The sequence below is a fragment of the Zosterops lateralis genome, assembly GCF_965231275.1.
Source record: "Zosterops lateralis genome assembly, chromosome: 2".
Lineage (NCBI taxonomy): Eukaryota > Metazoa > Chordata > Aves > Passeriformes > Zosteropidae > Zosterops > Zosterops lateralis.
Window position 1 is genome coordinate 68,594,696 of NC_139763.1, and position 23,515 is coordinate 68,618,210.

At 41.3% G+C, this 23,515-nt stretch overlaps 1 long non-coding RNA gene across 1 annotated transcript in view; it reads right to left on the reverse strand.

Annotated features, from left to right (window-relative positions):
* Positions 1 to 22,071, reverse strand: part of LOC310906055 — a 69,779-nt gene extending 47,708 nt beyond the window's left edge. The window contains exon 1 of the long non-coding RNA XR_014589344.1: positions 21,669 to 22,071. This is a non-coding gene — a long non-coding RNA (uncharacterized lncRNA). The remainder of the gene's footprint in view (positions 1 to 21,668) is intronic.
* Between the last annotated feature and the right edge of the window lie 1,444 nt (positions 22,072 to 23,515).

The window sequence follows — 23,515 nt, forward strand, 5'->3', positions numbered from 1 at the left end:
CCTCAGAAAATAAAAGAAAGAGCATTTGCATCAGGATGTATCTTTCAGGTCCTTGTAAGTACAACAACCAAAAAGGGACAATTTTGAAACCCAATTTTTTGAAAATATTCTTCATCTCCTTTAACTAATTCTTATGTACAAGTTGGCAGTTTGACTTTAAGCAATTTCCAGGATAAACAAAAAATAAAATGTGAGAAGCAGCTGAAAAGATGATCCTCTCATTGAATCCCAATGTATTTCTGCTGAAGTCCTATGACTTCTTATGCACTTTAACATTTATTACATATATTTCTGAGTTCCCCATTACACTTGGCATTCCAAGATCTCTTTGTACAATATACACAGATTAAATGGCAAAAGATTTCTGAGAAAAAGAAATGTAATTCAATAATTATTTAAAAATTGCTGTAACTTCAAGCCATAAAGATAGACATGGATAAATATTCAGGAGTGTTAGGAGTGAGAGCTAAAATCAGAAGCAAAATGTTTGCCTAAATTTTCCCACATTAGTACTTCCATCCTCTCTAAAATACACAAAAGACAGAGGAGGTTCCTAGTGAGACAGTACTGAAGCAACAAATTGCTGCTCTGCCATGGTCAAAATAAAATCTTATAAAACCATATCTGGTTTTCCTAATTACTGGAATGGAAATTACTAAGTTCTGAGAGCAATCTAGAGATTGGTGAAGTGTCCTGCCTACAAACTGTAATTTTGTTGAAAACACTATATTCTTTGGGTAAATCTGCTAGATGAACTCTCCATTTTGGGTGACATAGAAAAACCTTCTTCTTTTTTTCTTTCCCAACTGAATAAAATGTGAAGACAGACATGAACAGCCTCTGAGGCACATATCGCCTTAAACTTAAAAAAGTAGTGTTACCACTGCTTAAGAAATTAATTTCACATGTTCAAACAGAGTGTCTGTATGGAAGCATTAAATGACAAATTTATTTTAGAATCAGCTCCATAATTCCACTAACACTTTCAAGGCATGTTGCAAATATAATTATCTGCAATCGCAAGACTATTTAAGTCATGTAACTGCATAATTAGGGTCTCTTCTGGTTCATCATTACAAGAACTAACTGAGATTAAAACATGACTTGATTTTTATCAACTTTTTCTACTTTGTCACCTGACATTTCTTGGTAACTATTAATACAACAGATAAAAAGAAAATGTTTTGTTCCTCTCTTCAGTAATAGCCATTGCTAATTTCCATTACAAGTTGTTTTCCTCAAGCTTTGGAAAAAAAAAGAATTGCAATGATAATAAGCAATTTATTTCTGTGAACAGCAAAACCTTGACTTGATGGCTGATAATAAACAAGTAAATATTTTCCTTTAGCAAGGAAAAATTGAAACATGTCAAAACAACATTAGAGTGATATCTGACCATTACCACTGATGAAGAATGGAGAGTTTTTCCATAAGAGAATAGTAGCAAATTCTCCAGACATGGGGAAAATGCTGAAGTTGTTTACTTGCGTACATAGTGAATGAATAAAAGATGTCTTGGCATTAAATATGAATCCAAAACCAGAAAATTAAGGCAAGCATCTTGAAAGCAAGTCATTAGTGGCTGATGTCTGAGATCACACACCTGAGATCATAGGGAGGAAAAGCAGATTTTCTGTTAAAGCATTGTGCAGCAGGAAGACACAGCTGCCATAATGAAAATTTGGTGGCATGGCGTCATTTGTACAACTGGAGTGCTGCAATGGATGGGTAGATCTTTATTCAGACCTGTCTTTTCCTCCACACAACCGAGGCACAGGCAACCTGTAGTGGTGTGTTTTGGGGTTTGGCCAGTTTTTTGCATGGTTCCCCTATACACCCCGTTTTTTACCCCATTATGGTTTACCCTGGTTATCGTTATTAATCAATCATCATTTATGTGACACCTGGATCCTGTCTGTCTCTTCAAGACCTCGCCTTTTGTCTAGAAAGTTCTTGTGAAGGCTTCAGGTGATTGGAATGGTCTAGGTTCCCTGTCTCCCTTTATTCCTTGATTTGCTCTATGGGTTGTCACTCAGGTTCGGGGTCACTCCCTTCCCATTCTGGATTGGTTCCAAGCTGTAACCTCCCCATTCCTCCGCCCCCAGATTTAAGGGGAGAACCAGCAGGTTTGGTGGGCGTTTGGTGGCTGATTCCTGGGTGGAAGGAAGTGGTGTGAATCTAATAAAACCCCGCTGAAACTTCCCACCAGAGTTCTATTCCTTTACTTCTCGCATTGTTCATGCTGCTGCTGAGGCAAGGACCCACAAGAACAGAACTGTATTCCAGAATACAGAACTGTTCCTGTCTGTGGCACTGGTGCTTGGGCTGGCCAGGAAGTGCGGGTGAAAGCCCTGAGAGAAGCACTGTGCCACTGCAGCAACTCTCTCTGTTCTATGTCTCTCATCATTTGAGTTCAATGACACAGACACAGAGACATCCCTGCCCATCCTCCCATCCCCAGCCTCTGCTGATCCTACAGGCCAGAGCATGCATAGATTACAAGCAATAGTGGAAGATGAGACAGCTAACAGTACAGGAGGGAGCAATGACATCCTACACGATTTTAAAGCAGTTCACTGGTTTGGCTTTTCTTAATATTTGAAGAAAGAGGTGATGCCATTTCTCACGTCACTTTCTGATGTGTAAGACCTATTCTCTGGTGTGTGGTGTGCAGCAAAATAAAGAGGAAAAGCCCAGGTGATGCACAGACAGCACAGGAACACTGAGATACAATGCCACACAAGAGAATATGCAATATTCAGAGCAGTAATCGAGGATGTGGATGAGCTGTATCCAGGCCCCCTGGAGAACCATTTTTTGCTCTAAACACCCCAGAGCCCATTATGCCAGGCAACAGAAGAAGGATAACCATTGCCTTTATTGCTAGAATTGCAGTGTAGAAAAATGTTGTTAATAAGAGTAGGAGTTTCACCTGTCCATCTCTCCCTATTGCCTTTCTGTGACTCCTCCATGCCTACTGACGTTGCACTCACACACATATCCTGAGCCAATGTGGGAACAAAGTTTATTTTAAACAAAGAGAAAACTGTTATGTATCAGAACTTTGAAAGGCTACACATGAAAAACTGGAGACACAACCTTACTTCTGCCAGTGGCTTCACCACTAACTTTTTTCTGACTCTCAGCCTATATACTGCTTAGTGTGAGGCTCTATAGTGACATCTGGTTTTAATACAGGGCTTTTCACCTCAATTCCTGCTGGTATTGCTAACTCTGTTTTCAAACACGGAGACTGAAACCAATCTCCATCTCAGTTATCCACTTCATTCCATTCTGGGAGGTTCCCATCCTGCTGTAGCTTTAGTTGCTGCAGGGTGGACAGCATATATTCCAGCCCCACAGCTGCCTGGGCACTACCACAGTTTCTGAAACAGCTCCTGGTATATGTAATTTCATTTTACAGACTCATAGTTTAGATCAGTGCCAACTGTCTCAGTACCTGTGAACTATGGCTTTTGAGGAGCTGCTATACAAGTAGCAGCAGGGAGAATCAGAAGAGACAGGATGGGCTGCCAGGGACAGAATCTACTACAGATATCTTTGCCTAGGATCCCTGTAGGCTACCTGTCAGCCAGGAATCATGAGGAACATTGGTCAACAGAGAGCAGCAAATACTTCACTCAGGTGGAGACTGCCAGGCACCTCACATCTAGTCACATCAGTGCATGTGGTGGCCCAGATATGGCCATCAGTCTTCCCAGCAAGGCTATAAGATGGAAAGACTTCCAGTGAGAGCAAAAAGAGAGACAGTCTCTTGTAACAAGCACTGGTTCAAAAGCAGGCTAACATGGGCAGTTCAGCTTTCAATTTGAGTATCAGCAATAGCAGTAAGTGGACAGTGACGGTGCTTTAATTATAAGAAAAGCCCAGTAAGCTCTTCTCTCTTTAAATATATCCCCCTACACCATGAACAGCTTTACTTTAAAAGAAAGCATTTTAGATCCTCAGTGGAAACACAGCAGAGCTTGGACTGTGAGAATACAGCTGCTAAGCAACCTTACCAACATCCTGTCTATTCCTCCACTGTAGCTGTGAGTAATTAGTCCTCCATGTAACCCTTGCCTTTCTGTCACTGCTCTTCCACAGCTGTATGCTCTTGGAACTGCAAATGGGCCCAAACCAAACTCCCACAGCTAAAATTATTCTCATTTTTAAAGAAATCTGGCAGGAAATCCAAGCAGGTGTTTGTCCTCCCCTGCTACAATTGGATGATGTGGAGCCCTAAATATAAACAATCGAAACTCTCAAGGCTGTGTTTCTGTTTCAGATTCTGTGGTTCAAGCCAGTCTATATTCATTTTCTTACTCTGATCTCTACTGACAGTGGGAACTTTAAAAACCAACCCATAAACCAAACAATTTTACCAGACTTTAAAAAATACTTTCAAAATATTGATGGAAATGAAGCCATTTACTGCATTCACTGACTATTCTGTCCACTCTTCCTGAATGTTGAGCTAGTGCTGCTTTGTAGGAGGAGGAGATTTTATTTCAGAACTGAATAAAAGAAACCCAACCAACACAGTGTTTGGGGTAAAAGAATGAATCACTACCTTCTTGGTACATCTTCATGTTAACAAAAGAAATAAGTATTGCCCAACTTTACTTTGTTGTCTGGGAGGCTGCCCAGAGATTTACTTCCAAAGGATCCCGGTCTATTTAAACTCCCCAGATTAAGGACTGCACAAATTTAAAAAAAAAAAACAAAATTCAATACAAAGACTAAATACTGGTGACCGTGTTTCAGAAGTATTCAGAAAGCTGTTTGCTCTGGAGAGTAAATTTTCAGCACTACAATATTAGAACATAGTAAAGTTACATCTCTGAGAATGCAAAATTTAATCTGTCACTGAGATACTGCACCTGTAATAAATATATATCCTCAAGCTATTGGATTAAATAACTAATAGTTATTAGTAATATATTAATAATATTAAATGACAAAGATTGAAATATCTAATATTGGAGGAGTTAATATTTATAAAAAATAAGTACCTAGAACTGAATCTCCTGTGGCATTATGAGGTATTTGGGAGATACATTTACTCTGCAGAGTTATACCCACAAGAAATATTATCCCAGATCTCAGAAATTACAGTCTCAAGACAATGATTTTCCATCTTTTCTAAGTATATTGGACTGAAAATTTTACATGGTGACTGAGGGTTCCAGTATAGTGCAGTTTAGCCTGGTATTAACAACTTGGATTTTCCTCCATTAGAGAGCATCAGCCATTAGAAAGCATCAGCAGAATCCAGCAGTCTAAGCGCAGATTGAAAACCTCTTTTTCTGAACAGTAAATGTCAAAGCAGGCATATCTCTTGCCTAGGCAGCAAGGCAACTGCCTTTGGGAAAGAAAAATAGTCTCGAGGCTGAAGAACAGGAACTTTTTTGGAATGAGACACTCTGCTTTCTGACTGCAGGCAGGCCATTTAACTTCTCTCTTTTCGTGTGTCTGTCCAAGGTCAGCAAGTGGCCTTACTGCCAAAGCCTTCAGCCATCAATGCAGGATGGAGGAGATTAAAAAAAAAGGAAATACACTTGTACTTGGATAGGGCCATGATATTTTACCTTCACTAAAAACTTCTTGTCTTTTTTCCTCTTTCTCCTCCACTATGTGGAAATGCGGAGTATCTCATACATAAAAGCACTACAACCTGATTCCCATGGGCTCACACACCCAGAGCAAGGAGGAATAAAATCACTGCACACACCAAAGGAAATTGCTGCATTTTCTGCCCCACAACTTACATACATGTTCCTGTTCCATCAGAAAATATGCAGTTATTAAAGATCAGAAAATATGCACTTACAGCTAGCACCAGCTAAAATGAATTTATTTTAAACACTGAATGTTAATCTCAGGAATGCCTCAGTATGTTCAGGAACTGAGAACCAGCTTACATAGAATCATAGATGTGTTTAGGGCTGGAGAACGCCTCTAAGATCATTGAATCCAACCATTAACCCTATGAATAATTTTAATATTAAACAATAAACCCATCCTTTTGTCTCCTAAGAAGCTAAAAAGTTGTATAACTACTGTAGCTTTGGTCTTAGAGCAAATTTTTATGTTTTTAACTTCTACAGGAAAAGGCACATGAATGATATATTTGAATAACATGTTCTATTTTCAATGCAGTTTACAAAAATCAATTCAGATATGCACTGTGCTGCAAGACAGGAAACTACCTGTTTCATCCCATCACTGACATCCAAAAAATCAGTACTAGCCAGGTGTTATCTCATTTACATGCATCCGGGAGGGCTGTGTTACCCTAACAAAACTGATTTTAATAGTCTATTTAAATGTCTCTAATTTCTCCATGTAAAAAGACATGTACCTCTCTATCTATCTGTCCATATGTACATGGCCATCCGGTAATGAGGAAATGAAATGCATTTTCTTCCTGAACAATGCCCCCCACACACACAATCCTGGGTGAAGCCTGAAGTTGCCTAGAATTTACTGAGAGTTATTTGGTAACTCCTAAAGCTGAGAGATACAAAGGTCTTGAAATAAATGAAAACAAAACTGTTCACCCTGAACAGAACACTCAGCTTCTGGGGAGGCAAATGCTCCATCCTAACCACATCCACTGGGAGCATGGCAGCTTTATGCACTGTAAGACTGTCACTCTTTTCTCCTCTCTCTCAAACTTCTTCCTAGCTACATGCCCACAAGCCATGGGGAAGCCCTGAGACATCCTCGTTGCCTGTACATGCAATGTCGAGGTCCAAGTATTTGGTCAGACTGTGAGGGCATTGGTCCAGCAGTCTTGCTAGATATTTTCCTTGGCATGTGTGCAGTAGTAAGGTTTTGGCAGTAATTAGCAGGGTTGCTTTGCAATTTTGTATTGTATAAAACTTCTGTTGTGACTTTCATTTGCAATAATCTTAGCATTCAATAAAAAAGAACGTTAATGAAAACGTGTTTATGAGGGATTAACATAGCAAAAAATGTAAAAATTATACGTAGTTTTAAAAAAATAACTAAATACTTTTCTCATTACTACTCTAATTAAAATATTTATTCTAAATTATTTATACTGACCTTCTGAGGAAATCTAGCTCTTAAATTTAATCTGCACTACTAAATGTAAAAGCAACATTATTAACAGAGTGCTTGAAGATGCATGCCTCATATAACACAGTGGCAGTACTCTTCTCTGCTGTTTTACTGCTATGCTCACTTAGCGCATGAAATTTGGGGGTCTTTGTCATATGTTAGGGAGTTTGGTCCCTTCCTCTTTTTCCATTCCCTTTGTAGGTAATTCTCTGGCCAGAAAGAAGGAACAAAGAAAATCAGCTGAAAGGACAAGAGTAAATGGCAGAGCAACCCTGTCCCTTTTCTTCTAGGGACAAGGTTCATCCTGCAGGATATTGATTCAGTCACTTCGTTGTGTACTACAGAAATGTTCTGTAGTTTGATGTACCTCATCCCCTGGAAGGGATGAACATTTAGGTAATAGTTTTAGGAGTCTTATCAAATCTATTACCTGGCAATCCACAGTTGTGGAGGACAAAAGTTCTGAAGATTCATGGGAACATTCCAGCTGCATGCTGTGTAAATGTAAACTTCACTTCTCAGCCTTTACTATCTGTCATCCTATTAGCAAAATTGTCTATTTAGATCTCATTTGTGTCGAGCCTTTTAAACACCTGTCTTCACGATGTTCAAGCTTTGGTATGGTCAATGTTCGAAGACTGACTGTTACCTCTCATATCTAATTCACTTTGGGTTTTATGATCAAAGGTTAGACCACATGGTGAGGTGGTAGGGAGAAAAAATGGAGGTGTAGACACTCTTTTATTTGAAAAGAAACTGACTGGCATAGGAAGTTTATCTTAGGAAAGGATAAACCAGACATGATAAGTAGATATGACCCAGTCATGCATCTGTAGTGCTTCCTTTAGTGAAGTTCAGCAGTCCCAGCTGGTGTGTTAAGGAGACTTATTAAAGCCGTTTCTAGTCTTTTTGGCTGGATGGCCCAATAATTTAGTTATAACAGGACTTGTAAAACTAAACTCCGTGCAAGTAGTGGTTATTTCAACCCTTTTATTCCCTCCCAGGAGTGCCAAGCAAAGGGAAGAAAATTAAAGGACTGAAAAAGCAAAACAGCTCTTCTCAAGGCAGGCACACTTTAGAAATAAATGCTTAAAAACATCTTTAACACAGTGCCAGAGAGTAAGAGACACAACCAGGCTAAACAGCCTGGGGAAGTGTTTTTTACCACTGTGTATTCTGCAAGCATATTCAAAGTCCCTTGAGAAAGAAAAATTTATGTATTCTCCTCCTAAACTTGCACCACAGAGCAACAGACAGGTTGCTAGTTCTGGCACCTTTCAATGGAAATTCAAACCACTGCAATTTTCCTGTTTACATTACAAAGTTAATTGTAAAATTGATACAGACTGAATGTTAACAGAATGGTTTGCTATGTTTTATAATACCATGCATTTTAATCAAATGATCACCTGGCAATGCATTTTCTGCTATTTCCAACACCTCGATTTAGATCTCTAGGAACTGTTTGCCTGCCCAAATCAGAATAGCACCAAAAAAACCCCAAGTATTTTGATCATTTGAATATTGCATACAGGATTTTTGTTTTCATTAGGTTTGCTAACATAAACAACTGAAGTAAACCAATTACTCCAAAAGAGATTGTTGCCTTGTTGCACAGATTTTGAGAGTACTAAACACAAAGGACGGAAGCAAGAGTTCATAGTACTCCAAATCAGGGGATACAATGTTAAAATGCCTGACATTGCTAGTGCACAGGGTCTTTACCCAGTTGTGCATTTCAGCTTTGTACAGGGAGGTGCATCATCAGCTGTCCATTTACTTCTAACACTTCAAAAAACTGTCCCATCCTATCACATTCTCCCAGGACAGATATCCACACTCACACACTATGGAATGTCTTCTGGAGGTTTATTCATAACAGGTAGTGTAGCATGACTTAGGAGTTTTGTCAGGGGAACATACTGTCTCTGGACTCATGATGCTCAGGAGAGCTGGGATTAGTCTTGCTGACAAATCTGAAATGGAGTGTAAACCTCCCAGAGGAGGTGCCAGAGGAAGGCATGTGCTATCAGTCAAACCGTGCAGGATACAGGTCTTCCTTCAAGACCATCACCCCAAAAGTGAAATGCCAGTTTTAGAGCCAGTAAACTGGTGAGCAGTATTTCATTATGAGGCATACTGCAGAGAAAATTAGTGAGTAATATACAAATATAAAGAGGGTTTTTCTTTCAGACTTTGACTTAAATGTGTCTATGACAGTGACTGAAACTCTGTTTTCTGATTGACCTGAAATTTAACATCAGACTAAACTCTGATGTGCTCTGCCAGATGTGTCAGGATAACATACGGCTCTGCATTGTGCAGGGTAACCCAAGTGGAAACAGGAGGTGGACTAAAACATTACAAAGCCATGGTCCTATAGGAAATAGTTCTTTAGGCCATTTACTGGGGTTTAGGCAGTATGTAACTCTGTCACAGAGTTAACTATTAAAAAGGCAACAGTTTTAGGCACTGCCCTGCAATTCAAGACTATAAAATGCAAAACAGGTAAACTTGCCATCTGGAGTGGTACAAGCTGAACACACAGACACTTGCTACATTTAAAATGACTGCCCAGTCCACAGGAGGAATTAGGAGGAGAACAAAGCAGACAAATGCTCTTTTGATCACTGCCTTGAATTTCCTAGTTCCATGTGCCCATGTTTGCCTATTCTCAGGTAACTGCTGGGTGTGCAGTGTGACAGTTAAAAGGCCAGTGTTATTTTTAGCTGTGTACACATTGCAAGGCAGGAGAAATGTAGGGCAATTCACACCAGCACGGCACAGGCAATTCTTGCCTGAGAGCATGCAGCCCTCTGACTGCTGCTTGAACAGAGAGAGCCACAGTCCTGGTCAAGAGCTGGTTTATAATATCTCCATATCAAAATCTAGTGCAAATATATATGCCCTCCAACACGAGCAGCCAAGTGGAATGGAAGTTTTTTGTCTGGGGCTCTGTTTGAGCAGGCAAAGAGCTGAAACAGAGCAGCCACGTGACCCCCAAGGCAGCCTCCCTGCCTTTATGACCTGAAAAACTTAGTTCTGACCAATCTGTTTTAAATTCTGCATTGGCACTGGCTCTGGGTTCATACAGAGTGCAGAGGGACTCTCAGAAGGTAGTTCAACATCCACCTCAGCCTCCTTGCCTACAGACGAGCAGCCAGGGTGAGGGCTCACCACACAGGCTCACCAAGGCCAACTGAACAGAGCCTCAGGCCAGCTCTAAACATTTTGGGCAATAGGCTAACTAGAGGCATTCAACTGGTTGACCGTCCATAGTAGAGGGTCTTTGTACACTTTTCCTTCCCATAAGGACATTATTGGGCACTGTTGTCATCTCCTGAGACCTCTGTCCTTCCCTGATAAATTTTTCCAGTATTTAGGCACAGAGGTTCTGAGCTGCAGTGGAGCTGTCATTCTACACGGAATGGCACATGGGGGAGTCAGCAGTCATTTTTCTGGGGGTTTTGGGCAATGAAGCAGCTTTTGCTGCTGGGAGAAGAAATACAGGTGTGAGCACAAGCTGGTCCTAGGAGGTGCCAGATGAGTTTGGTGTCAGTGCAGAAGATGGTCTACAAGGAGGGTAAGCACGATAGCACCAGGAGAGGGAGCTGGGCCCTGCAAAGACAAGACAATGTTAAATGAACCATTCATGCACCCTTTGTGCACCTCAACAGGCAAAAAAAAGAATTGTTGTTTGGGGTAGAGCTAAAAACAATGAGATGCAGACAGCAAAACAAAAACATCATTAAGGCTGAATGCTAGGAGACATCTGAAATTATGAGGAAGTGTTAAAAATGAAAACGCAAAACAAAACAAAAGAAATGGCCTGCTATTTTACCATACTACAAATTCTGATTTAACTGCAGAAATATATGTTAAGTTGAATGGAGTTCCCACAGAGTTAACAGAAAGGCTCAGGGTGAGAGAGGTGATGGCTTAGCTACCTCTCAGTAACTGTCTGCAGATTATTTAATGTCTGTAATGTGCTTTAAAGAAGACAACCACTGAGTGCTTAGAAAATTAGAACAAAAAAAGAAAATTCCCCAACAGTGGCATCTATTAAATTACAAAATAACCTCTCCAGGGAAGTCTCAGAAGTCTTGTCACTAAATAAATTTAAAATTGAACAGCTTGAAATGTGTTTACTATAGGAAAGAGACCTGCATTTGCCCCAAGGAAAAGAGATGAAATGTCCTAAGGCTTCAATAGTCTTTTATCTCCATTTTTTTATCACTCTTCCCTGATGCACAGGGGAGAGAGATGATTATTTAAACTCTTTTTTTCCCCTCTGGAGCTGTCTGGTGAAATGTGCTGACAGGTACTATCCATCGACTGTGTATTCCCGGTAATTCACAAGGCAGGCAAGCATGGGGGACCCACATTCCTTGACAAAAAGCAAGCGCATGCTGGAGGAGGAGGCAGCTTCTCTTTGAGACCAAGACAAGCTGCCAGCCTTTGCCATTTTCAAGGCAGACAAGAAAAAATGTTACCTAGACACACACCCAGACAGATGCGCACAGCAAGCAGCAAGCAACAGTTTAGTCAGTCCTAGGCTGTCATGGGATGCTCAGCAGCCTTCTCTTTTTTCTTATGGTCCTACTGCATCTGGTCTATACAAAAAGAGAAGCTCTCTTCCTATCACAAGAACCAGGACTGAAATTATTTATATTGCCAATGGCAGAAGGAGGGGCAGGGGTAGGAGAAAGGGAAATAGGAATTTAAAGAGCAAAGGCAGCTGGTGGAAGACGGGATTCAGACGATGCCACAGCAACAAGAAGCTCAGTTGTTTTGGCTCTGATTTCCCATTACCTCAAAACTGCATCCTTGTCTGGGTTGGTTATTGATTGCAGTCCCCATGCTGTGAGCACCTCACCTCACAGTTGCATCTTCCCCATAAAACTACACAGTGGGCTAGAGGCTCCAAAGAGGTTTATTATAGCCTGCAGGTAAGGGCTGTCTCGAGTGCCCTGTGAGCCTTGAGAGGCACTGTCAAGTCTGGAGCAGGATTCCTGAGCCACAGAGCGGCTGCTGTTGTGAGTGAGTACCAATCACACCGGAGGAAGCCCTTCGCCCGTGTGACGAGTGGCTGAAGTCTGGGCAGCCCTTCAAGGAGATTCAGCTCCTGTCCTCCTACAGAACTGTTCTGTGGCTCAGCAAGAACGAGAGGTGACACGGTGGCAGACACTGTCTGAGGGAGGGAGCTGGGATCCAACACAGAAGATGCCATCAAGGGCAGAAGGGAAGATAAAATGCACTTTTTTTCTTAACATGTATGCAGCTTTAATACTTCTATTAAATTACATTTTCTATCATTACTTAATCATCTGTAGGTTTTTGTAGCAAATGGGAAGTACAGCAAAAAATCCAGAAATAATGTAATGCGCTTGCTAAGATAAGTGGGATATGTAGAAGTTTTTTTCAAGAGTACACACATGGATCCTCAGCATAATATGTTAATACAAAGTTGTCATCTCTGCTTAGCAGTAAAGGGCTCATATTTTTTCCTCTGCATTCAGCAAGATGTCAGATATTGCACAGATATTCTTCAGACATGAAGATGTTTGCAGGCCACATAATCCTTCAGGGCAGCAGGACAGAGAAATATAAATTTAAACTCCTCAACTGATGTCCTCATTTCCAGCTACACTCTGTAGGCCAGCACATGGAAGCCAGGTAAGAGTTTATAAACTCATTTCCAAAGGCAATCAGACAAGTAGTTCAGAGGCAGGCAGGAAGGACAGACACTGGTCACTTCATGCAAGATACTTTGCTACAACCAGCCACTACAAAGACCCTAATGAAATTTTGCCATGCAGCATCAGCAGGAGCTAATGAGGATGGACAGCCACTGTCCCACTTTGTTTTTAATATTCAGAGGCTTTTAAGTGATTTACTGATTTAAGTAAGCCACTGCTTTACCCAGTCCTGGAATTTGCAAACAATATGCTGTTGGCAAATCCAAATGTTCCATCACTGCCTGTCCTACTTTCTGGGCCAAAGTCTCGGTACTGCAGTACAAAGTTGCAAGCCAAGTATCATAATTCAGGGAAGGAATCTGAGCTGCAGCTCAAAACCCAAGATGCTTACAAGGGGAATATTTGATGTGGAAAAAAAATCTCACATTACAAGATCTTTACAAGCTTGACATCAGAAATCAATCCAGAACTCTGTTTCTGAGAGTACTCAAAACGCTTATTTCACAGCATAACTGTGCAGGATACAAGGTTGTATCTTAATGGAAAGTTATTTGATAGCCAACAGATTCACTATGAGAATTAGAACCAAGGTTTCATTTACAGATTTCTTTATATTGAGTGAAATTTATCATTAAAATTCATCAAGTGAAAAATTTATTATCAGCAAATTTGACTGATGTACTAGAAAAAATTTTAAAAAGTATATTTAAACTGAACTAGAAAATCAGGATATATTCTAATAAAACCACCAGATTGTTGTAAAATACATAGAATTTTTTTAATTAGAGCCTTGTTATATGATAAGGTATGTTAATATTAATATTTGCTCAGGGAAAATAAAGTCACAGTATATGTGCAAAACCTAATTACAAAGGCATATGATTCAAATAATATTCTAAAAATAACAACGAATCTTTTTATAGCAAGTTTCTTCTAGCATATCCATGTTACAAGGCAAACCAAAATACAACACATTATATTTTGAATACAGCCTCATTAAATAAATGAATGAAATATTTACAGTATGCAATGGATGAATCAATAACAACTTCTCAGTTTTTTTCTTGAAAACCAGTGATCCACTCACCTTCCTTTCCTTCAAAAACATAAGGTGAAAAACAACTTTCCCCCAAATCTTATTGATGCACTGGTAGCCAACATCCTGAGTAAAAGATTCATATTTGACTGAAACAGCTAAATCATAGGGATGCCTTTTCAGAATTTTATCATGTTGTTTCACTTCCTACTGATCAAATAAGCAATTCATTTTCTTGTAAATAAATGGCTAAGGAAAACACGTATGATCGATTTTAGGGAATTTCTGAGCTATTTCACCCCAGAGTGAAATAGAATTAGAATTCTCAATGTGTGATGACCATCTTTAAGGAAGGCATTTGGATGTACTTTGTTCAAAAAAAGTCCTGGTATGGCCAAAAAGACACAACTTGTGAGTGAAGCCAACTGTTACTGTCACTGAATTTTTAACGCGCAATCACTCAATTTCTTTAACTTGCAATCACACAATATTAATCTTGATCTAATTATTTTAGAAAAAAAATAGGAGAATGTTATTAAGTCTCAATAATGATAATGGTGAAACTGGAAAACGAATCTCATAATACCTATATGCCTTCTCCACTTTACACTCACCTTGCCATTGCCCACCTTGCTCCTAAGGTGGCTGGCCTCTCACCATATATATGATTTTATATCCACTGGATCCTTTCTCTTTCTTACTCCTATAAGCAGTTTCACCCAGTTGTCAGATCTGCCTTTATTAAACAATTAGCCATTGACCATTTATGTGTTTATAGCTCTGGGGGCTCAAGAATCATCATCCCATGTCCTCTACTGACATCTCAGATCTGCACTCCTCTGCAGTGCATCCAATAGCTTTCCTTTGAGACCGGTGCCATGATACCATGTTTATAGTTCTCTACGCCACATCATTTCTCTAGGGCCCTGCATCCTTCATTCCACAAAAAATAACCACTTGTTAGTCTCAGATAAATTAAAATCAGAGTAAAATCACACAAAGCTAAGCAAAAGCAGAACAAATTGTGTAACAGTCACCTGGTTACAGTCGGAAATTGCTGTTCCAGCTAAACAAGCTAAAGCAAAGTCCCAGACAGGCCAAGACAAGCCCAGACAAAACCCTAAGTGCTGAGGCCTTACAGAGCTCCTGCAGACCCTGGGGGCTTTTACAAACAACAGCAATGTGTGTTACCATGTGTACAGTAAATACTGACCTACAGGGCTACACAAAGTTTAGGTGCAGAGGAGCCTACAGATGTAGTCCATCCTTGAAAAGCTCAGTCACATAAATCACAGTGCCTCACAGCCAGGGAAGGGAACTTGGGTCAACCAGCCTCCTCTTTGCAGTCACTTATGTCTCATCTGGAAGTAACTGACTTCTCCTAACCAACAGTGGTATCTATCTTCACTCAGCTAACTGGAGACTCTACTGTTTCCTTCCTGCCCTGATGAAAGCCAGCCTGCTTTAAAGAAGGAAAACCTGACAAGATTTATTTTGCTGGCTACTGACTTTTCCATGTACTTTAGCCCAGGCAAGGGCTAAAGTACAGGCATACAGGGAAATGTTTCTTTCTCTGTCCAGAGGAGCAGGACCTGGCTTAATACTGAGCCATAAATGGGACCATAGACCTAGGAGTCAGTTTAATTGGGTTCCATTCCCAGTTCTTCAGCAGTTCCTTGCATGACCTTGGGGAAGTCACTGGTAATCTGTTTCTCCTGCTAAGGTGAGGCAGTATTGTCCCTTAAGCTGTTAGGCCAAAGCAGTTCAACAGCTATAGATAAAATACGCCATTTAAATGCACACTACTATTTTATTATCTACAAAACTCACCTCCAAGAAATTACGTTTGTAATTTCTGACACAGACCCTTTTAACTTCTACTGAAATGCTGCATCAGGCCTGAATGCCAGACCCTGGTGAACAGTCACCTGAAGCAAGCACTGCATGTATGGCTGGATGAGTTGCAAGAAAGAAGCTGCCCTACCTCCCTTGATCCCATTGTCAACTGCAATTCAATAATACTCTGGAAGTGAGCATTGGAATGCTGTGTTTTTCATCAGCATTCTTCTAGGAGAAGCCTAGGGAAAAATAAAATTTAAAAAAAAAAAAAAAAATTAAAAAAAAAAAAGGAAGAGGGAAAAAAAATCATAATACTTCATGCTGTAAATCTTTTATTTTTCTTCCCTCGGTCCTGACCTTGCCAGCTTCAAATCAGCTTCAAAACAGCTCCTGCTGTGCAGCTCCCTATGACACTCTAAGAACAACTCCTGTGCCTCAGAAACACGTGCTGTTTGTGCTCACTTCACTTATTCTTCATTTTAGACCAGGCTGAATAGAACTTGGAAGCCAACAAAAATTCAGCTTTATTTAACTGAAGGTTCAAGGTCACAAACACGTCCAATTTAATTGACTTCCAGGGAGGATTTCCTTAAACCCTTGGCTGCCCCTATCCTGACTGATCCCAGCTCCCAGTCATACTGTAGTTTTTATTTTGCCATAAAACAAAAATGCAGAGATGCCTATATTCACAACTACTCCTCACTGTTCCCTCTGGTAACAGTTGTCAAAAGATGCTTGGGTTATCTACCCACAGATACTCGAAAAGCAACTCCTCATTCGGCCTGCAAGTGCAAGTGGAGCCTTGGAGTTACCACAGGAAGCAAAACACCAAAAAAACCCACCAAAACCAAATAAGCAAAACACACCACCTCACAAATTACAAATTTTTGTATAAGATGGTTAGCCTCCCTGCCAGAGTATAGGAGAATTATGAACATTGCTATTAGCACTGAGGTACTACCCCATTACATTTTCTGCAATGTACTCTGGTGCTTTATGCTGCTGATCTGTGTCCTTCAGGTTGCAGTCAACGTTATATGTTCATGAACTTTCATAAATTACAAAACTCACAGCAACTGCACATTAATTAATTTGTATCTCATATTTACACTGATCTTTGCAAAAGGTAGTATACCTTTAGCAATTCTTCACTATACCACCTACAAAAGATTATGTCAATAGGTGATTGCCTCTATTAGTGATAATTCTAGAAGTAAAAATTACTGATGAGTGTAGTTGTTACATAAGTAGTTTGCATTACAGCTGTATGCTGAGTCTAAGTCAGAGTTTTTTTAATGAAATTATTACCTAAATACCCTGATTTTTTTCTTCTCTCCGTTCAAAATAACTCTTTAATTTATCTTCTCTTTTTAGGGTATTTGTCATCTCCAGTTGCTCAAGGTAAGCAGTTTAACCTAGGTGCTCCCAAAAGGGTCTGTCATCTCAACACAGAGACACTAAAAGCACAAAAAACCTAAACTGAAACTTTCATTCATTTTACCCCAAACCAAACGATTCCTAAGGGCTGCTCTCAAATGGAAATCATGTGGAAAATGCCTCATGATTCAGACACTCTCATGTGTTTTTATTTACTAGAGTTTATATAGCTTTTTTTTTTCTTTCCGGAGCACGTCTACTCCTTTGCTTATGACAGTTAATGAAACCAGGCCTGCACAGAGGGAGAGTATTTCATGTTATAGCACACAGGTTACTCAGCCCATGTAATCATGTACTCTATGTGCCTGTTCAGCACTGAACATTTCTAGCACTCTCTCCAGTTTATTTCTAAGTACTCCTATTGAAAGGTCTTCCATAATTAGGCCAAATGCAATCTATTCATAGAGCACCATTGTTTTCCCATGTTTCAAAGGAGTTGTTCAGGGCTGTTACATACTCTGAATTGATTGAGCATGGGGATTACTTTATCTCCAGGGGAGATGATGATCAGCATTTCCCACCCAGTTCCTGAGCTGTCTTTACTAATTTATCTTAATAACATCTTTGTGTTTTGAGTCAGAAGGAAAGAGATCAAAGCAGAGAACACGGCAGGCATACTCTCAGGATTAAAATTGGCCAGAGGCAATCAGCAGAACAAGTAAACAGCTCTTCAGCAGTCTGAAGAAAAGCCTCATCTAACGTGAACATTTTTGTGCCCCTGCAAGCTCTCGCCCAGTTAGCGTGGTTGGCTTGGAACATCACATCTGCTGCTCACATTATTTCTTGTCATCATCCCATCCCCATTGCCCTTTTTCACCCTTGGACTTCATTAATGAATAACATTACATCAACTCTTGTGGCTCCTTAACAAGACAGCACAGACCTGTATTCCTTAAGGAAACAGGCTGATTGTACAATTACACTATGCTTCACTTTAAAACCCCAAGCCCTGGCGTGCTGAAGAGGACTCAAATGTCTGTCTGAGGTGTAGGGCTCAGTCTCCTCAGGATACAATGTGGGGCTTTAAGGGTCGGTGTATTTCAGTGTTTCAACACGATCCCATTTCGCTTTGGCAGGAATAGCACATAGGAGGTGGAGGAGCCTATGTTCTATTCAGATACTTGATACGTCTCACTTGGTACCTTGCCACTCTGATGGTCCTTCCTCCGTGTTCTCATCTCTCTGAGAAATTAAATTGCTTTGCTGTAAGCTGGCTCCACATCGCATCTTGAACAGAACAACCTAATCAGAAGGAAAATGAGAGAGATTGCACTCCTTGTCTTTCTCCATGGAAGCCTAAAATTTAACTCCTGCTTATTTTCTTGACTTTTATACAGAGAAAATAGAATTGATGAAAAGGAGCCACCCGAAGTGTTCATTTTAGCTTCCATAGGAAGCAACTTCTTCCTAGTGAGTTCAGGAGACACTGCAATCTAGTTTAAAAGTGACTTCACTTTTTTTTTTTTCCTTTTTAATCAATGGGCATTAGGCCTATCCTGTGCTCTCATCTTGCTCAAAGCCAGAGGTGGACAGGAGCAGCTCAAATTTAATTGAAAATCAATGTATACAAATACAAGGTCATGTGTCTGGGAACAACAGAGACACATTTGCTGTGGAACAAGGAGTCAGATCCTGCTAAGAAGCACCTCTGAAAAGGACATAGGAAGTCCCAGCAGAGCGGTGCTAGAGCAGCACCCTGGCAATATCAGCACCACTGCTGTAACAAAAGGAGCACTGCTGCTACCTATGTAAGAGCACACTGAACACAGAACTCAGTATTTGGTGGTGATGAGGCTGTTGCCAACACACCTGAGCCCAGACCTCGGCTTTAAAGTATTGGAGAGATGGGAAATGCATTTGCAGTTTGTGAGTGCTCTCAGGTTTGCCAGTCTTCTCATCTCTCCTCTCTTGCTCAAGCTTTCTCCCCTCTGTGGGTGTCTTCCCTGCTGACAGTCATCCTGTGACGCAGCCCTGTACAAGGGAACAGGAAACTCCTGATATCTTTTAAAAGAAAGATGACATTGGGCATGTGCAGGTGTTCTTCTGCTAAATGCTTGTCTGAAAGGCAGAGACCAATTCAACCAGTCCCTTCATAGCTGCTGCTAAGAAAAGAAAAAGGAGGAAAGTCAGCCCTAGCCCAAAAGAAATGGGCAATCCGGCCTCTACAGGACTCCCTGATGAGTGCCATAGCCCAGAGCTCTGCTGTGACACATACCTGAACAGAGATAAGCTAAGCTCAACCTGGGAAGCTTTAAATGATAAACTAATCTTTCTCCTAGGTCACAGCCTTACTAAAGACTAGAATTTGAGGGGTCCTTCATGAAAAGCCTGTTGCAGTGCTGGAAGGCAGCTCACTCTTTTATGTAGTACTGCTCTGGAAAAACTAACTTTTGACCCTATAGATTTTATTCCTCACTCACTTCCATCTTTCTTAAGTTCATTGGTAAAAATAGGCCAGAAAGGTAGAAAAATAATATAAAAACATTGCTTTCTCAAGACTGCTTCTGACAGATGAGGAAGCAACCAACGTCTGGGCATTGCTTTTTAACCAGCTAAACATCCAGCTATTGGTTGGGTTTGTTTTCAACCAGCAAAAAGGCTTGTCAGATTTATCAGATAGCAGGGTTCTCCCATTCATGTCGAATCAAACAGCTACTGGGCTCTTTGGAGCTACCACCAGGCTGACTAGAGCATCTACAGAACTAGATGATCGGCCCTAATTACAATTTTCCACGACAAAGTAGCTTTAATCTCCATGCAAGTTATTTGTCAACCCTATTTAACCAGGGAGGAAATTGGGCAGATGAAGTCAGGGTAATTAGCTCTTCTCTCTCCTCTTGATATCCCATTCATGGGAGTATTTACAGAAGAGGAAAAACACTAGCAAGCTTCTCAAGCCATGCCACTGGCACAGATACAGAATCTGTGCCCTGCTCATGGCCTTCATATGGGTGATTTCACTCGTGTGTCTCACTTCCTGGCCACAAATTCAGGCTGTGGGAGGTACATTAATTTTCAAGCTACATCACCAAAATTAAAAAGAAAAAAAAAAAAAAAAAAAAAAAAAAAAAAAAAAAAAAAAAAAAAACACCCTCCAAACTCATAAACTTTTATATGCACATCTTTCATCATTCCAAAGAGCTGCATAAGTTTTGCTCTGCAGGTCTGGTACTATAAGGTGTTTTTCCTAGAGGGTGGACCATTTTTTTGGCACTTCCTTGATATCTCAACAACTTGTGTCATTAAACACAAACATCAAAAGCGAGGAACATTGTCTTAGCAGTGTCTGTACAATGGGAGGGTGATTTCCCTGTCAAAATCAGGGAGTAGATTTCTGTGGTGTAAAGCTGAAATGGATGTTTGTTTTGGTCACAGTGGGAAGGACAACCTGAAGAAGGGACAGGCTCTTTCCAAGCCCCAGTCAGGCTCCTCATTTTCTGAAAACATAGCTGCTTATGACATTTTCTTGGAAATACTGTACTTAATAGATTTTTTTTTCTAGTGTGAAAAGCAGCCCTTGGAAAACTTTTGACTTTTTTTCCCTACAGTATTAAGAGAAAAGAGGAGAAAACAAGGAAAAAATACAAAGCTAGTAAACAGAAGAAAAAAAAAACATGGAAAAGGCCTCTACTTCGAAGACCAACTAGAAGCAATTTACAGCAACATCTTCCGGTTTTTGATTTATTTTTCTATGGAAATCATGTCCTTGGATGTTTTAATGCCAAATAGAGACGTGACATGCTGTGTAGCTGTACTGGGTAACATCTTTGCAGTATAAACTAATTTACCTGCAAATTCCCCTTTGTGTAAGTGCGTGTGTATAAATTATCCTTCAAGGTTACGTTTTTCCAATCAGCTTTGACTATGTTGTTTGCTTTCTGAGGAAATAAAATGGAAACGAACACCCCTCACTCAACAGCACCCTTCCCCTTAACGTTATTAAGGAAAGCAGGACAGCTCTAAAACCCAGAGCCATTAAGTTTAATGCGCTGTGCAGGGTGCAGGCTGGTCCGGCAGCTCCAGAGGGAATTGTCAGTCCGAGCTAAGGCGGCTCCTCCAGACGCTGCCCCGGCCGGGCCCTCAGCCCTCTCAGCCCTCAGCCCTCACAGCCCTCAGCCCTCTCAGCCCTCACAGCCCTCAGCCCTCACAGCCCTCAGCCCTCACAACCCTGACCCCTCAGCCCTCAGCCCTCAGCCCAGCGCCCTCAGCCCCGCCCCGCCGCGGAGCCGCTGGCGCCACCTGCCGGCCACGCCCGCCGCCCCTCAGGGCCCGCCCCGGGGCCGGGCCGGGCCGCGCTCAGCGCCGCCGCCAGACCTCCCTTTTCCCTTTTCCTTTCTCTTTCCCTTGGGAATGGGAGCTGCACACCGGCCTGCAGCTGCCCGAGACCGCCACTTCCCCGGCCGGCCTCGGGACCAGCCGTGTCCGCCGCGGCCGGCAGCCCCCTGACACCACCTTACAGCCGCAGAGCAATCCGAGCTGCTTTTATCCAGGGGTTTGCAGTTTTACCTCAAATGCACCTTTATCGCATTCCTGAAGTTGCCCGTTCATACCCCCAAGCCACAACTTACACTCCTTACTGGGATTTTCCTCCTCTTTCTCCTCCCGACGCTGGTGCCGTGCCCTTTGTCCACAGTCCCCTCATGCAGAGTCTCCCCATGCTGAAAACCTGCTGCTCCTCAGGAATCCTCAGCACAACCAAACCTGCTCTAGAATAATATTCAGCTCTTGAACATTTACCCGGGGAGGAAAAAAAAAATTAAAAAGTTACTTTCTGAGAGGTTTTTCATTAAAATTCTGCTTAATTTACCTATATAGGTCCTTGAGCAGATTTATCAGATCTCTTGATTGTTTGTAAACACAGGAGGAAAAAACCCGGCTCCAACAAACATTTCTCTAAGTAGAGGTCTAGCTAAAGGCTGTTCCCACACCTCTTCACTCTCCTGTCACCTCAGATCACACCAGGAGCCCTCGTCTGCTACTGCACATTTGCCAGTGCCCATCCTGGAGCACAGAAATGTAAAGAATAAATTTCCAGTGGAGTTCTCACTCCAGTAGTGGAGCCTCAGTGGAGGCCATCACTTCCAGCCATCTTGTTCATCTCACACATTGCATGTCTGTCGAAAAAAGAAAAACAAAAAGGGTTTACCAATGCTTAAAGTTGGGTGTTGAACAAAAAAGACACCACACACACGTGTTGGGGGATCTGGCAGGTTGTAGCCCAGGAGATGTGGACACAGGGCTCACCTTTGCCAGGGAGCTCTGGCAGGCCGTACTCCTCCAGAAAGGAAGAGGGGCTTGGGCCAAGCTGTGGGCTTGGATATTTTCCCTTCACTTACTCCACGAGTACTATGAGGTTTCTGCTTATTGCTGAGAGGAATAGGCTGGCTGAAACACCAAAATATACGGCTGGGAAAATTGGGGCTGTTCAGCCTGCAGAAGAGAAGGTTGCGAGGAGACCTCACAGCAACATTCCAGTACCTGAAGGGTCCTGCAGGAGAGGGACTCTTCATCAGGAACTATAGTGAAAGGACCAGGAGTAACAAACTGAAAGAGGGGGAATTTAAGTTAGATATTAGGAAGAAATGTTTTACTGTGCAGGTGGTGAGACCCTGGAACTGTTTGCTCAGGGAGGTGTTGGATGCCCCAACCCTGGCAGTGTTCGAGGCAAGGTTAGATAAGGCCTTGAGCAACCTGGTCAAAGTGAGAAGTGTCCCTGCCCATGGCAGGGGAGTTGGGATGGGATGATCTTTAAAGTCTCTTCCAATCCTTAGAATTCTATGATTTAAATTTGCATATATTTGTTTTCATTCCCTCTCTGGATGAAATAACATTTTCACTGGATAATTTTCTTATACCTATGTGGGCACTAGAACTGTCTTTGTGACCTGGAAACATGATTTTTTCATCTGGAAATCCAGGCTAGTGTAACAGGGCTATCACCAAAATGAGTACCATAGGTTTTACATCATCTATGCCACCTGAAAGATTAACTGTATTGTTTATTCAGGGAGACAGAAAATTACACTAGAATATAGCCTAAAGAAGATGGTTACAATCCAATATTTCCTTTTCCTCACAGCGCTCCCAGGCCCTGCTGTCTCCACAAGCAGACAGTATTATGTCCAAACCTGCGTGCAGAGCCTGAATTCATAGGTCATAGATGCACACTCAAACTACCTTGGCTCAGAAGGATCTGATTGCTGAGCCCTTTTCTAAAAAAAGAAGAGGGACAAATACACAGTCCACCATTTCGATTGTTCTGCTGCTGCTAAAAGCAGCAAAGAAATTTCTATCTCAATGCTATTTAATTCTACTTGTCAGTAGTATATGTATGAGAAAAGAACAAAGATTCTCATTCAGTCAGAAATTAAAAAGTAAAGAGGAAGATGAAAAAAAAATCTCTATACCAACAGCA